Source organism: Phyllopteryx taeniolatus, chromosome 13 (assembly GCF_024500385.1).
Source record: "Phyllopteryx taeniolatus isolate TA_2022b chromosome 13, UOR_Ptae_1.2, whole genome shotgun sequence".
Lineage (NCBI taxonomy): Eukaryota > Metazoa > Chordata > Actinopteri > Syngnathiformes > Syngnathidae > Phyllopteryx > Phyllopteryx taeniolatus.
The window spans coordinates 14591220-14608327 of NC_084514.1; the positions used below are offsets into that span (position 1 = coordinate 14591220).

The 17108-nt window shown below is 40.0% G+C and overlaps 1 protein-coding gene across 1 annotated transcript in view; it reads left to right on the forward strand.

Annotated features, from left to right (window-relative positions):
• The window catches only part of scaf8 (SR-related CTD-associated factor 8), a 59108-nt gene extending 42713 nt beyond the window's left edge, over positions 1–16395 (forward strand). Inside the window, exon 21 of the mRNA XM_061794286.1 lies at positions 16273–16395. The gene's annotated coding sequence lies outside the window, so the exon portion shown is untranslated. The remainder of the gene's footprint in view (positions 1–16272) is intronic.
• The last annotated feature ends 713 nt before the right edge of the window (positions 16396–17108 follow it).

Here is a 17108-nt window from a genome sequence, read left to right on the forward strand (position 1 = left end):
TGTAATTTTATTAAAGCGCACTCTTTCCAGTTTTCCTTATTGCCTGTTCTCACTCAGTTCTTCAAATAAGATGCAACATCTGCTTTCTTCAAGCTGTTAAAAAAACAATTACATTTTGTATATTAAAACCCTCAAATTTGATTTCGTCTAACAAAAGTCCGCAAGCTCAATGCTAACATATGATGTGAAATGCCGTGACAGACTTAACGAAAATTAGCACAGCTATTACGGAGGTTTACTGTAAAACTGACGCATCAAAGGAAATGCAATTAAACATATTTAAACCCTAAAATGTTCAACCAAATCATGTGAATTTATCTAACGAAAGTCCGCTAACATATGATGCGAAACGCCGTAGACTGGCTAACGGAAATGAGCATAGATACTAGAGAAGTTTACTGTAAAACTGACACATTAAATGAAATACAATTAACCGTATATTTAAACCCTAAACTGTCAAACCAAACGTAATTTCGTTTAACGAAAATGCGCTTGCTTAATGCTAATGTATAATGTGAAACGCCATCGACAGGTTAACGGAAATTGGCTGTTACAGAAATTATAAACCTTCAAACAACTGTTACTTTAGTGCACATGGACCAGCAACACATAGAAACAGAGCAAATAACAATATTCTCTAATATTCTCTCTGGTCTGCAGGAACAATGAAAATAAAAATGCAAAATGTATTTCATCACACTGAAGGGGTGTGCTCTTCTTGCTGAGTCTCTTCCAGTAGACCTCAGTACTGCTTGGCATTTTGCGGCACAACATGGTGCTACACTGACGGTGAACGACTAAATTCGGATTCACCTGTATACTGTAAAAAAGCATTTAAAAAAAAAAACGATCGTTTAAAAATTGCGATACATTCGCTGCCGTTTCCGACTGTACAGATGAGCAAAAACACAACCACCGATACAATTAATCACATTCCAGAACACAAAAGGAATACATTTTGACACTTATCTATAAAGGTGTATTTTACCGCTGCCTCTTTGCAAATCTCTTGCAATTAACAGCTCAGGGAATACGGCTGGTTTGGGGTTAGCATTCTGTATCACAGTCGAGAGATGCATAGGTTTTCTCAGGGTATTCTGGCTTCCTCCCACATTCCGAAAAGATGCATTTTGGTACGTCGACCACCTTAAATTGTCCAAAGGCGTGAAAGTCAACTCCAACTCAATCGTGATCCGAATGAGGACAAACACGATAGAAAATGGATGGATTAGCAACACAGAAATAAAGCTGCAATATGCTGGCTACCGTATTCACCTCTTCAGTCGACACAAGAGCTGAGCCAGCATTCATTAGGACCACAAGGCCCCTCTATACTTGTAATGGCCCTACATGCTATAATAAGGAAACAATGGGATTAGTTTAAATAACACACAGTGGTAGAGGAAGATTCATTTATTTGGAGTTCCGACCCTTAAAGCCACACAAAAGTATTTCATGCTCCTAAGCAGATACATCATCAAAAATACAAATTTGTGGCTCCCTTTGTCAAAGTTCTTCCATAAATCTGTAATACCGCAAAACAATTAAACAAATCCTTTCCTAATGTGAGTTGTATACCTTTTTTTTTTCTATAAAACGTATTGGAATGAGTTAAGTGATTAGATTATATAGCAGAGTGCTATAGTGCTCCGGTGCCGTCATTAGTGTGGATAGCACTTTAATAAAACAGTGCAATTATAACCGATACGCAGGCAGGTAATTGATGGGAGCCTTAAGACGTAATGAGAAAGTGTAATGATTTACTACCTGGTCATGACGAGGCAGTGACACTGATGGTTTAGAGTAGATTGAGCAAATGAACTGAGGCAGGAAGTTAACGTGGATGAAGATCTGTAGTTGACTGCGTTTGAAATAGGTCTTGACTGGCGCATTCTCACAGCACAGCTGCTGAAGTGAAAAGAAGCCACGGGCCTCTTGCAGAATCATTCCCTGGTTTGACCGTTAGAGGTCAGTGTGGTACCATGTAGCAGACAGCCATTACTGTGAAAGAAATGGCGTCTCCACACAATTCTTTAGTATGATAAGGTGTAGAAAACTGCATCGCTGAAATTAATCATTTGTATAACTCTAAGGCTTGTGTGATAAATGGATTGAGCTTCTTTTGGTTGGGAATGTTCCGCAGCCCTTTTGTTTTGCTCGCCACATTCTTAATTGATTCAAGCTTTCGATTAGTTGAGTAACAGCAGCCGCGTTGCGGTATACCCATATCATCATCATCATCATCCTTAGTCTGGAGAACAGGCGAGGACGTTTGCGGGAGCATCCATCATTCTGCATACAGGAGAGAGGAATCCTCTATCTTAGAGTTTAAAACTCTCTGCTGGAGCCTCTGCTAGGATTATCAGAACCAGCAGTTTCCCAACCTTTATTGAGCCAAAGCATATATTTTACATTCGAAAAAATCCTATGGGACACCACTGAACAAAACTGTCACAAAAGTGGATACACATTCATTGGCATCCAGTGGAAGTGGAATTGTTCTGGTTCTCACTACAGGTCCTCGGCATAGATAAGCAAAGATACATTACTTGTAGTTGGTTGGAAAATGATTCATTTCCAAATATTGTATATTTGTTCATCCATATACTGTATGCCAGTGATGAATAGTGACCTGCAGAACAATTAAATGCTCTTCCATTAGATGGGGAAAGGTACAAAGCGCGGTGTGCTGTGATAGCCTTCTTAGGTAATATATGTGACTTAGCTCAATAAAGGTTCGGGAATATTACTCTAGAGCAGGGGTCCTAAACTCATTTTCTTCACGGACTTCATTGTTGTTATGGTTTCCCTCAGAAGGCTGTTATCAAACTATGTAAATAGATGTCACCTCAACATTATGGAAAGAGATTTAGTAGGGAAAAAGGCTTGTAATATGTTAAAAGTGAAGCAAAAAAATTAAAATTTAGTAATAAAACATGCAGTACACACACTTAATTTGTCCTCGTGGGCCATAAAAATGATGTGGTGGGCAAAGTATGTCATTACTTTGTAGTTGGTCTAAGTGATCATCAAAAACAAGGCAGTGGTTTTATTCCTAAAAAAGTAGATTCATTGTAAGCCACTGGAACACCACATTACACACAGTTTGAAGTTCTTTAAACATTAGCAATGTGTTTAAATACAGGAATAAAACAGTGTTCTTCATGATTCAATTAAAATATACCGTAGGTTAAAAAAAGATACGATATGTAAACTTTCTAAAGGTTAAATGCAAATGTATTCTAGTGTACTTAAAAGTGAAATACACCTGAATTGTACTTAAGAACGTATGGTGTAGCTATCGCTTACCTCATTGGGCGAGAGGCGGGGTACACCCTTGACTGGTTGCCAGCCAATCGCAGTAAAAGCGACATTGTGAATTTCTTTTTGATAAAAAGTCTCTGACATTCCGGAATAAAATACACAAATGATAAAGAATAGCAGCACACTTAATATCCACTTGACACACTGGTTCAAATCACAAAGAGGTTTTAGTGGGCGGTTCTCTCATGCAACTGCTGAGAAGGACTTTTTACAAACATGCAAACACCGCACAGGAAGGCCCTCGCTCAAATTCAAACTCGGAAGCACATGACTTTGGGACAAATGTGCTCACCGCTTTCTCACCATGCTGCCGAGATGGGACACTTAGTGAGAAAACAGGTGTTTTTTAAAAGTTATTTTAATGAATTCATATGACATTAAATACATGTTATCGGATGTCATACTGTGAGATATCAGATTGACACAATTGACGCACAGAAAAGATCACAACTTTAATTTGTGTCGTTCATGTAATCATCTTTTGGCACACATTCAAAGCTTTTTAACACCGTGTTATAATTGCCTGTGTTTGCCAAGCCACTGTCTATTTACATACCAGTGAGCGTGTTTTATTAGTGGTTTAAAGGCCTGTCACAAAATACCTCACCTCTGTGCACGTTAATGTTTGTGTGTTGGCAGTGGTTCAGCGGTTGTCACAATGCAACCTGAATCAGTCTCAATTGTGTAAACAAGGGTGCATACACGTTTTAGGACTGATGTCTTTTACCTTTGTTAACATTGTTTGGAAGAGGCTTTTAAAAAAAGATTTACCGCTTAACATATTATCCATGGATGGGCTTTACCAGCTGTCTCCTCTTGACTCACGTTGCCCCCCCCCCCCCCCCTTACCCGTTGAAGAGTCCCTGTTGATCCTGGGCGATGAGGTCTTTGAGGTCTGGGCTCTGACAATATTTGACCTTCTCAGACTGTTAGCATTATTGATGTACAGTATGTAAAATGGTGTGACGTGCGATGCTACAAACAAACGTAATGTAGATTCTTACACATGCTAACTCTTGACCTACTGTAGAATTTGGGCGAGAGCTGCAACTAACGATTTCTTTATAATCAATTATGCGGTCGATTAGTTATTTGATTAATCGTTTAATGTGTTTATTTATTACTCCCAATTGTTTACCATAAAACACACATCAAACAAAAAAGAATGAAATATTGCAAATAGCTGGCGTCGTGCGGAAACCTTACATCTCCAAAACATCACTTTTCATGAAACCCAAAAAAAATGTAATTATTGTTGAACTATCAACATTGCAATGTCAAAGAGAGCAAGCCATTTTGAACGCTTGATATTGGTCAATAATTTGTAAAAATGAGCTAACAGATATTAGCACAGATGTTACGGTAAATAAATCTTCAAACAACTGCGACTTTAACACACACAGAGCATCATCACGTACAATTAGCGCATACAACAATACTGTATATTATCTCTCCTCTGTCGGAACGACTATGACTGCAACGTACGTAGTAGGGGAACCTCTCTGTTTCAGTAGAGCTCAGTGCTGCCCGGAATGTTGCAGGACAACATGGTACTACACCGAAGGCACGTAACTTTAAATTTGGACCTGCCTGTACTGTGGACCCCTTGCATACTCATGGTTCGGCACCCACGGATTCACCTTTTCGTGGATTTTTTCTCTTTGTTTTTCAAAATTGTTTTAAATTTTGTAATTATGTATTTTATTTTTTTGTTTTTTTTTTTGGGGGGGGGGGGGACCCCAAAAACGCCTACTGGTGGTCTATCCACACTCATTCAAGAGTTTTGGGGGTTAAAAAACAAGGGCAATGGGGTCAATTAGCAACTGATTTTTGCTATTCGCCTAGTTCTGATCCCCCGCAAATAACGGAGGTAAACTGTATGCTGCAAAAACGTAAAAACAAAAATAATGATCGTTTAAAAATCCACAATATAGCGAGGGTGTGAAAGATGAAGCGCAATATTTTGGCCGTTCACTGACTGTACTGTTTTTGTTTCCTAGGGAACAAATAAATTAGGCCTCCATTAGTAGCCTCCACTACTGGGTGCCAATATGTGTTTCATTCCATAAAATATATCAATTTGATATCAAGGCTGTTCAATCAGGTCAACTAGTGTCCACATATTAATTAAAAGTCCACACGTAATATGCATTGTATTATGTGTGTCAGTGTGTTTTCTCTGTCTAATCAAGCTCTGAAGGAGCACTGATTCTCATCTCGGACTCTCATCACACACAGGGTGAGTGAGGGGAAGTTCAAAGGTTGCGACAGTTAGGAGATGTTGGGATGAGGCTGGGAAAATCGACATGAAGTTGTTGTCAAGGAGGCAAAATGCTGATTTTCACTGCAATTGTTATCTGGGTGACGGGAGCTTATTAAATGTGGAATATGTGTGTCTGTTGGTTGGGGAGGAAGATGCTGAGCAAGCCCCAGCACACCACATTCTGTGTGGAAATAAATGAGGGGTGGTGGGGGCGATTTGAGTCCATGAATACCCTCCCGTACTCTGATGTGTCACCAGGCGGATTTTTACACACCGCTGCAAGAGGCCTTCCTCCCACATCCTCCTTAATAAAGAGCAGACATTTAACGTTCTTGGTTCTCATGCAGTCTCCATTCATAAGCCTGTAGAAAAACCTCATTAAAAAAGCTGACTCAGCAACATCTGCAACTGTGACACCTGTTTCAAAAAACAAGCCTCATTGTTTTCCATTAAGTGCAATGACTATGCTTCTATTTTACCCCCTTCCTACCTTCTTGCACCGTGTGACAGCATGGTTGAAGCTGCTAGCTAGTAATCAGCCCTTCAGGCCTTGTCGATGTCTGCCTGTTTGTTTGTTTACGATACTAAAAAGAAAAAGAAGCTCCCCTGAGAGTCACTGGCAAGTGTGTATAACAGACGCACGTGGAATTAAATTGAAAATATAGCAACTCATTCCACACTTCCCATGCCGAATTGTTAGTGTGATGAAGCTGGCATTCTGCAATGTCATCTCAGTTGTTGTCCTTTCAGAAATTACTTTTCTGTGTGATTGTATAAAACATGAATAGAAACCAAAAATTGCATCAGTTTGGTGGCACAACATACTCTAAATCAACAGCATTGCATTTATAATTTTTTCACTTCTTGATAGGCAGAGTTTCTAATGCACAATAATTAGGCTAAGCAGGCAGCTATGCCCAGAACATTGTACACAAATTTAGTCGCAAACATTTTGATTTGATTTTTAAAACGGACAGATTTGCCAGGTCCTAGATGAGGTGAGGTAAAAAAAAAAAAAGTGTATGGTATGTGTATGTATGTGAAATTGTAAAATCTTTAATAATGAATGTTTGTTTTTTTTTTGGCTGGCGACCAGTTCAGGGTGTACCCCGCCTCTCGCCCAAAGATAGATTCTATTGAGGATAAGCGGTACAGAAAATGGATGGATGGCTGGATTGAATGAATGTTTTTTGTATTGTTTAATGTAATAAACAATTCTTTAGCAAAAAAATAATGAAAAAGTTAAATGTAAGGTACACTGAAGTATTATTCACAATGAATCAATTAACAAATGACTGTATTTGATAACTTGATAAATACATTTTAATTCAAGAATTTTAGGGGAAACATTTTTCAATTAATTCAACAAATATTAAATCACTTTTGATAATAAAATATTCCGTGGGCCGGATTAATAAATGGATTGAGCCATGTGGCCCGCAGGCCACACTTTGCCCACCCCTGGTATAACTGTAGATACTAAAACTATAATGGTAATGACACAAGTTTCTTAGTACACATTCCCCCTGCAATTGAATCACTTATCTTTCATAAACAATTTTACAATACTTTACAGGGATCCTTGGTTTACGATGGGGTTCCGTTCCTACGAAACCATGCCATCGGACGAAAAAAAATCAAAAACAAACTCCAAAACCATCAAGCCATTTCAAACACTTTTGATTGGTCCATAATTTGTATAGCTGGATAGATAACAGACCTGCTTGGGGACTGACCAATAAAATGGATCTTTGATCAAATCGAAATTTGACTGAATTTGGATATAGGAGGATTAGTCTTTATCATTAACCTATGCTCACGCATTGTCAGAACTAAGTATTCTAGCTATTATCCCATCGATTAATGGAGTAATCGAAAGAAAATATTCTGCATTATTGAATAACAATACAAACACTTAATATGATAATAAAGTGCATGTGAAGTGCAGATATTATTTTCCACTGGTGGTCGCTATCCTCACACTCTACATTGTACAGTAGTATCTGTGACTTTGAATGTGTGTGGCTTTTAAAGGTGGGGCCTGGCTTGGTGACTGCCGTGTGCATCAGCGAACGAGAGTGTAGTTGGCTGTTGTTGGCTGAGGTTAGCAGCTGGCTAACTGTTAGCCAGTCTGCATGTTGAGTGACTGGGCATCAGTTGCGGGCAAAAGAAGCTCGTGTATGAATGTGCTTGTAACGTGTTCAGTAAAGTCATTAAAGGCGCACCGGCTGCTGTGTCGAGCCTAACTAGCAGTGATAGGCTATATAGCATTAGCTAACCATGTTTACGTTACCATGTGTCAGCGATCACGTTCGTAAGATAGTTCTGCTTTGCAGAGGACACATTGCACTTTATCTTCTTTTTAAGTTTCAAATAATCTTTATTTTTGCACATTTACTGTCTTTTATGGACTGTGTCGTCCTTTCGAGCCGCCATGGTGTGCATCCGCAGTGACATTAGTCCATGTTGAAAAATTGTCTTTGCGATGTTTTGAAGTGCAGGTTTTACGTCAAACTTTTTTTCAGATTGAATTATTCGAGTTATTCGATTCATCGTTTCGGCCATTAATAGGAAACGATCAAATGTAAAACAATAACACAAAAGGAGAACAGTTCCTTTATTTACTACGGTGTTTGGTTTGAGCACCGAAAGCGGCGCAAATGAGTTCATAACTAGTTTGCAACCACAAAACGCCATCGGTCGAGACCATCATAAATGTGGGACTCCTGTATAAGAAGCCAATACTCAGTGACATCTTCATTGTCTGTCATCAAATTGTCTTGCTATCTTATACTTTTTCATGTACATATTAAGAAATGTTGTTTTTGTTTTCATGTTTCGTTTAATTTCACAAAGATCGTAATCCGTTACCTCATCAGGCGAACAACAACTGCAATATTTGTCACTGAGTTCAAACAAATTAGTGCAGAACGATGTTAAGCAGTCTTTGTATTTTGTTTTTCTTTCACCATTAAATCAATTTTAAATCATGTGTATTGTTTGGATCCCACTACAGAGAGATTCCTTCGTCTGTTTTTAGATTATCATAAAAAGAAACAAGCAGAAATTAAAGTGACACTGTGACTTTTTCTTCCCCCTAAAATGACAGCTTCTAAATCAGTTATAATGGGCAGATTGGCTGCCAGCTCCATCTTAGCCATTCATTTAAAATGTCAAAGAAGGATGTTTTAAATGTGGCTTAGTGGCAAGGGCAGAGAGGAAGGTTGTTTGTGCTAGTGCTAGTTCATGCATGATGGTCCTGCTAAACCTTAAAAAAGTTTTTGCATTTTTGAAAAGTTGACAGCATTGTCAAAATTATCCCTGTTCACGGGGAGCTACAAAAACAATTGAGGACGCTGCCATTATTGTACTACTGCTAGTCCTACTGGTCTTAATCTTAAATCTGGTTTAAAAAAAAAAAAAGTCCTGTGTTGAATGAGATAAAAGACAGTTTGCCCGCAACCCTAATGAGGACAAGCACAATAGAAAATGGATGGATTATTGCAATGTGTTATTCTCTTCTGCCAAGGCCTCTCCTCATCTGCTGTTAAGCAACCCCCAGCCCCAGTGATCGTAAAAGAGGAAATAATAGAACACCATAGTTGATGTTTTCGGGACAAAACTATTGAAGTCCATGTAAAATAAAAAACAAATGTGTTCTAAATTTGACACACGACAGAGAACAGTTGTTAACAGCCCTGACAAATTTTAGTATACTGTATAAAATGAGGCTGTTTTCTCCATTCTGCGAAGCTATGGGCATGTCCGCTGAATGCGCTGAACCCACGGCCTGCTCGACTGTCAATCAAATACCACTTCAACGACCTGGAAAAATGGATGCTACTTCAGCTAGCATCTTCCTTATGCCTACACATAACTGCATGTCTGAGTCACAAAAAAAAGCTTTCGGTGGCTGGAATACTATATCCCACCGGCTTTTGCCCGCCTTGACAATGAGGCGCTCTAAAGTGGCCACAACAGCCCGAAGCCCTGTTCCACTCGCTCGCTGTCAAGCGAGACTTTTTTCCCCTCTCGCTCTTCCGCATACTTTCCGTGAGGCGCTCACACTCATGACCGACAATGATGCGCTCTAAAGCAGACACGGTAACAAAAGATGTGTTTTCGGGGTAATAGGCATAGCTAGCCAGCTAACTGCACATCGCATTTGCACCTGATCATGGCTGATGTGAACAAAGGCGCTCAAGTTCTTTTATATTGGGGAGAGGTGACTCATGTCGGACTCCAAAGTGTGTTACGTGGCGCCGTTTTAGACACCCAAAAAATCCAGAAAACTGAAATGGTGAAAAACAGTGTACAGTGGACCCCCGCATACTCGCAGTTCCACAACTTTCACCTGTTCGTGGATTATTTTTCAATTTCAATTTTCAATTTCAATTATTTTCTTTCCTTTTTTTGTTCTTTGTTTTTTGGGGGCGAAACCAATCCCAAAAAACGCTTATTGGCGGTTTATCCCCGCTTAATCAAAGATTTGGGGGGTTTAAAAAAAAAAAAAGAAGATATGCCCCTCCCCAAAAGCAGACATGGTATGCTCTTGTTAGCAGTCAGTGGTTTATGCACACCATATTTTTTAGTCTGTGCCACTCGAGATATACTGATTTTAACATAAAATCTACTTCATTTTTTTTTTTTATTTCAGAATGTATTCCATAATTATCTTTATTATATGATACAATATGTCCTTGTTACTGTAATAAAAATGAACCAGTGGAGCTAAATCCAACAGTAAATATCCGTACTTACTTCTAGATTTTATACACACATATGTACAGTAAGTCCTTGTTGTTCTTAGTTGGAGTGTTTATGTTTCAAACGTTGATACAAATCTTATCTTCCTTCACAAGTGAACACATTTGACACACATTGGTGCTGCTTTCAAACCTACTTCCTGCCGCTCCTGCAATCTGTTCTGTCCCGTGAGTGTGTGCGTGTGTGTGTGTGTGTGAGAGAGAGAGAGCGAGAGGGAGAGGGAGAGTGCGAGAGTACCCTGATGCCTGCTGGTCATTAATAAACATGCTCATGAATGTTTAATCCCCATCAGCGAGGTAGCTGGGGGACCCTTGTGGGTGATAGCGATGATTGTTAAGACACATACACACACACACATGTACATTTATTCGCATTTGACTTTTAAACCACGCAATCGCCCTCGTACACAACACCTACTTAAACATGATAGACACACTTTCCTCCCTTTTTGTACATACTGTTCTTATGATTTAATACCCTTGTACACAACACGTAACCTACAAATCTTTCGTTTTCTCCCATTTACTGACACTAAATAAATCTCCTTTGCATTCCATTACTTTGTGCGCGCGCGTGTGTGTACGTGCGCACGCGGCCATGTGCGTGCATGTGTGTGAAAGAGACTAAATTAAAGTGAAGACTTTCACCTTAAATATAGGAGTTTTCACAAAAATATGGCATTTACCAATTAGGAATTAAAGTCATTTTATGCAGAGTGCTTACTTACATTTCTAGAGACTAAAAAACAGCCAAGTCTGCAACTAGTGCTGTATACAGTATATTAAACTGGAGAGAGAATACAGATATCTGCTGTCCTGTTAAATAGAAGCACACTGTTTCCTTGTCTCACTGGGACCGAATTGTCTGAACTCTGTCAAAGAGTCAGGGAAGGGAAGGACCTCACTGAGAACATCTGTGACCGGTGGACCCAGGAGAGAGTGCAGTGTGACAGGGTCTATTGACAGCAGATGTCACTCCAGTGTGTGTGTGTGTGTGTGCATGCATGCGTGCATGTGTATCTGGAGGTTGAGAAGTCCATGACCTAGTGACGATGGAGAGGATATTCCCTCTGTGCTCTCTTACTTGCACTACTGTCTGTACATTTTCAGCTGGTCTTGGCCGTTTTCCATCTTCTGGTTGCGGCTGTCCTGGACAATACTCCAGCTGACTTCCCGCGAGAGGTGCCGTGGGTACATATTGGACTGATCACGTGCCAATCGCAGGGAACATTCAAAGAAACAACCATTTCACATTGACACCTATGAATTTAGGATCCTCAGTTAACCTACCATGCATGTTTTTGGAATGTGGGCGAAAACTGGAGTCTAGTGAACCATCGTTCAGCACACAATAGGTGAAAATCCACAATATTGAGAGGCCGTCTAAAAAAAAAACAATTTTTCATATATTTTTGTAATTTTACTTATATTGCGAAGCAAATTAGGGTTCAGTGTCTTCCCCAAGGACACTTCGACATGCGGACAGTCGGAGCCGGGATGCTCATAAAATGTCTCCCTCGCAAGATTTCTCCACATGGGGTATCAATGGTCATGAGAAATGTAAGGCATCAGCCCAGAACTACACGGGAGGAGCTTGTTAATGATCTTAAGGCAGCTGGGGCCACTGTCACCAAGAAAACGCTTAAACCAAACATTAAACATGAAAATCCTCCAGCACCTCTAAGCTCCCCCTTCTCAAGAAGGCACATGTGCAGGCCCGTCCAAAGTTTGCCCATGAACACCTGAATAATTCCTAGAATGATTGGGAGAAGGTGATGTGGTCAGATGAGGAGGAGGAATTCAGACTATGACCCCAAGAACACCGTCCCCACCAACTGGTTTGGAGGTGGAACCATTATGCTTTGGGGGTGTTTCTCTGCAAAGGGGACAGGTCAACTTCACCGCGTTGAGGGAAGTATGGATGGAGCCTTGTACCGTGAAATCCTGGGTCACAACCACCTTCTCTCACCCAGAAAACTTAAAATGGGTCGTGAGTGGGGCTTCCAGCACGACGATGACCCAAAGCACACAGCCAAGGAAATGAAAGAGTGACTAAAGAAGAAGCACATTAAGTTCATGGAGTGGCGTAGCCAGTCTCCAGACCTAAATCCCACAGAAAATCTGTGGAGGGAGCTGAAGCTACGAGTTGACAAGGCACAGCCTCGAAACCTGAAGGATTTGGAGAGGATCTACAAAGAGGATTGGTCCAAAATTCCTCCCAGATGTGTGCAAACCTGGTGATCAACTACAAGAAACATCTGACCTCCGTACTGTCCAAAAAGGGGTTCGCCACCAAGTACCAAATAATGTTTTGATAGCAGGTCAAATACAAATTAAGTTGAATCTTTTGTTTTATGTGATTTTCTAGATGTTCTTTTTGCTATTCTGTCTCTCCCTGTTAAAATACACCTAGCATTAAAATTAGGCTTTACACGATAGGATTTATGGGGCCGATCAGCGAGTTTAAAAAATAAAAACAATCACCGATCACCGATCCGATCACAAGATGGAGCAATGTGTCTATTTAAATGACTTGTTCATTTCCTGTATATACTTATGTACTGTATACAGAGTATCTTCAAAAATATTCTCCTGTCAGGTCATGTATTCTAATCGGTCAGGTTAAATTACAACATGACAGAAATAATGGGTCCTCACTTACTGTAATTAAATTACTTTATTGTAATTAAATTACTTCACACACACCAAAACTTTAGAGCAGTGATTCCCAACCAGTGTGCCATGAGCGGTCTTAAGGTGCACCATAGAAAATGATCAAATTTTACTTAACTGCTCAAAAAATTATTCATTTACAAGAAATAATGTACCTTTGTTCCTCTATTGATGCCAGTGAGGCATAGTGACAGACAGAACAAATAAATGCTCTTCTATTAGATGGCAGGAAGTACATACAGTAATTACTGTGTATCTACTTTTTGTGACATTTTTGTTTGTTGGTGTGCCGTGAGATTTTGCCTTCGCTCCATAAAGGTTGGAAATCACTGCTTTAGAGCATGATTCGACAGAACGCCGGTACAACCGTTAGTGCTAGCACTAGCTTGCTTGGCTACATAACGTTTTGTTGACTGCTTGCGAGCCGTATCGTATTGAAAGTCCGTGAACATACCTCAAGCAAGCCTTGAATTAAAGTCCTCTCCCGAGCATCGGTGCCCACCAGCTCACGTTTCCCCCCATTTTGTTCTTCTCATACACACGACGCGATCGATTGTTGTTGTCGTGGCCGTGGTAACGAGTGTATCCGGTCACGTTTGAGTTGACAAGATAAAGCCCAGTGATCGTAAAAGACGGGATACGGTGGTATCGGAATACAAGATTTTATTGCAGTAGTCTGACATAGTGCAATGGTGAAAGAGCAAATTTGTCTTGTCGTCTGATCCGGGCGTTACGTGTTGTCTGTTTCAGACGTGTTGTCTGTTTTTTTAAATAACTTTTTTGGCTGTCAGATAGTTACAGTACTATATCAAAGGACACGCGACAAGGCTAAAAATAAACACGCTTTTGGATTCAAATATACTATGCACGATGGCGAGGTAGTCTGATCCAGCCGGGCATTACGTGTTTTTTTTTTTTTTTTTAATAACTTTTTTGGCTGTCAGATAGTTACAGTACTATATCAAAGGACACGCGACAAGGCTAAAAATAAACCAGCTTTTGGATTCAAATATACTGTACACGATGGCGACGCGGAGTAAATGTCTTATGCGGCGCCGATCAATGACGTCATTGATCGGATCGGCGAATTATGACATTAAAGCCGATCAGCATAAAATGCTAATTATCGGCCTATACCGATCAGGCCGATCACATCGGTGTAAAGTCTAATTAAAATTATAGACCGTTCATGTCTTTGCCAGTGGGTAAACTTACAAAATCAGTGAGGGATCAAATAATTATTTCCTCCACTGTATCTGCCTTAATGCTAACATATGATGCAAAACGGCATAGACAGGCTAATGTAAATGTGCATAGTATATTACTGGTGCTTCTTCCTGCTGTTGATTATGCTGGATCTCTTCAAGTTGACCTCAGTGCTGTCCAGCATGTTGCGGTCCAATAATTCTAATTTCAGGATGATCGCTTAAAAATCTGCAAAATACGTACATAGCGGGGGGACACTACCTGGACAAAACCCAGGCAAGCACAGGGGGAACATGCATGCAAAGTCCACACAGCAAGGTCAGAGCCAAGGTTCAAACCCCAAAAATCAGAACTGTGAGGCATACATGCTCACCATTTGTACACCATGCTGTCGGTCTTTTTCTTCCTTTCTTTTGTATTTCTCAGAAACTTTATGGCCTCATCTAATGTGATGTATCAATCACATTGTTCAACCCATAGCCTCTGCAAATGAATCGACAAATGAGGAGAGGAGCAGTGATGCTGCACCAAACCCCTCGCGCCTTCCCATCATTACTCTCTGTTCAGTCCTCCGGGATTTTTTTTCACTCTGCATTACATTAACACTGATACATTTCCATGATAACAACTAATGAAAGCAATTATATATTTATATAAATGTGTACCTGAAATTTGTTGGTAACCAGACAGCTGGGATAGACTTCCTACTTTCTGCGACTCTTTGACCTGAAAATCTAAAATCACACACCAGTGTCTTCGCCCACAGATACGTATTAGGCTGTATTTATTGGTTCGTTGGCGATCACCATTTACACAACCTGTTCATTGTGGAAAATGGGAGGAAGATACGTATGTTGCTACATCATCCATACAGTTTAATACATGCTGTACATTTTACTTCTATTACTTCTTCTGTTACTATCCCCTTTGGTCATTGTGTTGTATGAAGTCAGATGCGACATTCCCAAATTACTTCTACATCTCCGTTAAGCTTGTTTAAATGTGTGAAGCACATGCAAATTGTATTATTATTATTATCATCCATCCATTTTCTGTACCGCTTTATTCTCACAAGGGTCGTGTGCGTGCTGGGGCCTATCCCAGCTATCTTCGGGCGAGAGGCAGGACACACCCTGAACTGGTCGCCAGCCAATCGCAGGGCACATAGAAACAAACAACCATTCGAGCACACACTCACACCTACGGGCAATTTTGAGTCTTCAAGCAACCTACCATGCATGTTTTTGGGATGTGGGAGGAAACCGGAGTACCCGGAGAAAACTATTATTATCATTATCATTATTATTATTGTAATTATTATTATTAGTAGTAAACAGTATCCACCGTTCACATGCTTCAAAAGCTCAACTTGGAACCACATTATCCAGGTGTTGACGTTCATGCTGTGGTTAAAAAAAATCCGAAGTTACTCGCTATTTATTCAGTACTTGAGTAATAATTTCACTGCATAATTTTTACTCTGACTCAAGTAATTCTTTGGAGGACTACTGTTTACTTTTACTTGAGTCACATTATTGTCAAGTAACAGTACTCTTACTTGAGTACAATATTTGGCTAGTCTACCCACCTCTGGAGCAGACATCCTCTATTGCTATTCTTACGTTTAAGCAACATTTTTGCTCATCAGATCATCCCGTGTCGTATTTGTTGCGCTGGTCTTTTGTATTTTAGTGTTGAGATGCTGCGGGTCGTGGCCCTGGTTGCGGAACCGCGAAGCACACATAACATCGGTGACAAGAGTTGATCCGCTCGTACATCTTGTATTAATTAGGAAACACGGCTACAATTATCTAATTAGTTTACGGATGTTAATGTTAAATGTATTAAGCGTTGGAGCGATGTTAGGAAATATGTCACAACACAGAATGAACTAACTTTAAATTCAGAAATGGACAATAAATACAGAAAAATATTGTACTTAATATTTTCCTGGATGATGCTTTTGTGATTAGCCTTTGAAGTTGGTAATAGTGAAGAATGAAGTGAAACAGACGATGATTTGAGTCAATTCTTTTCCAGAATGAGAGTGCTTAAAGAGGAGGATGCTATTCATGTGGCACAGCTTGAAGCAGGCATCAGGTGCAAGTGGAGATGGGCCTGGCTCAAGTGGGAGGCCAGAACAAAAAAAAGCAAAGAAATGAGGCAAGTTTAATTTTAATCTTAAATATGTACTTGAGCGGTGTAAATAATTTTTGATGCGTGAAGGAAATCTTTTTTTTATTATTATACTTTGTTTTGCCTTATTGCCTTCCAGATTGCTTAATTTATCCAGCCATCCATCCATTGTCAACACCGCTCATCCTGGTTAGGGTCACGGGGCGCTGGAGCCTATCCCAGCTGACTTCGGGCGAAAGGCAGACTACACCCTGAACAGGTCGCCAGTCAGTCGCAGGCCACATATAGACACGGACAACCATTCGCACGCACATTCACACCATCACTGAGTGGGAACTGAACCCACGCTGCCTGCACCAAAGTCAGGCGAGTGTACCACTACACCATCAGTGACTTGCTTAATTTATGTTGAAATTTGAAAAGAAATTCTCTGCGGGGGCCTGGGGATCCCCACAGACACCCTTTACAATGTTTTTTTTGGTCACCTTTTTCATGCCTTTGGTGTTTGCACGTCTGAAAGAAGAAGAATAAAAGATGGACTAATGTGTTAACATACTGTATGTCTTAAAAGGGAACTAAAGCAAAGATGTCAAAACCTTCTATTTTAAATGTGCATATCTTCTTTATCAGCTGCTATTTACTTAAATCTAAGAAGTATTTGTTTGTAAAAAAAAAAATGTTTAAAACATCGCATCTACTCACTTATGGGGTCTGCCATTTTTAGTTTTTTTCAAACTCGC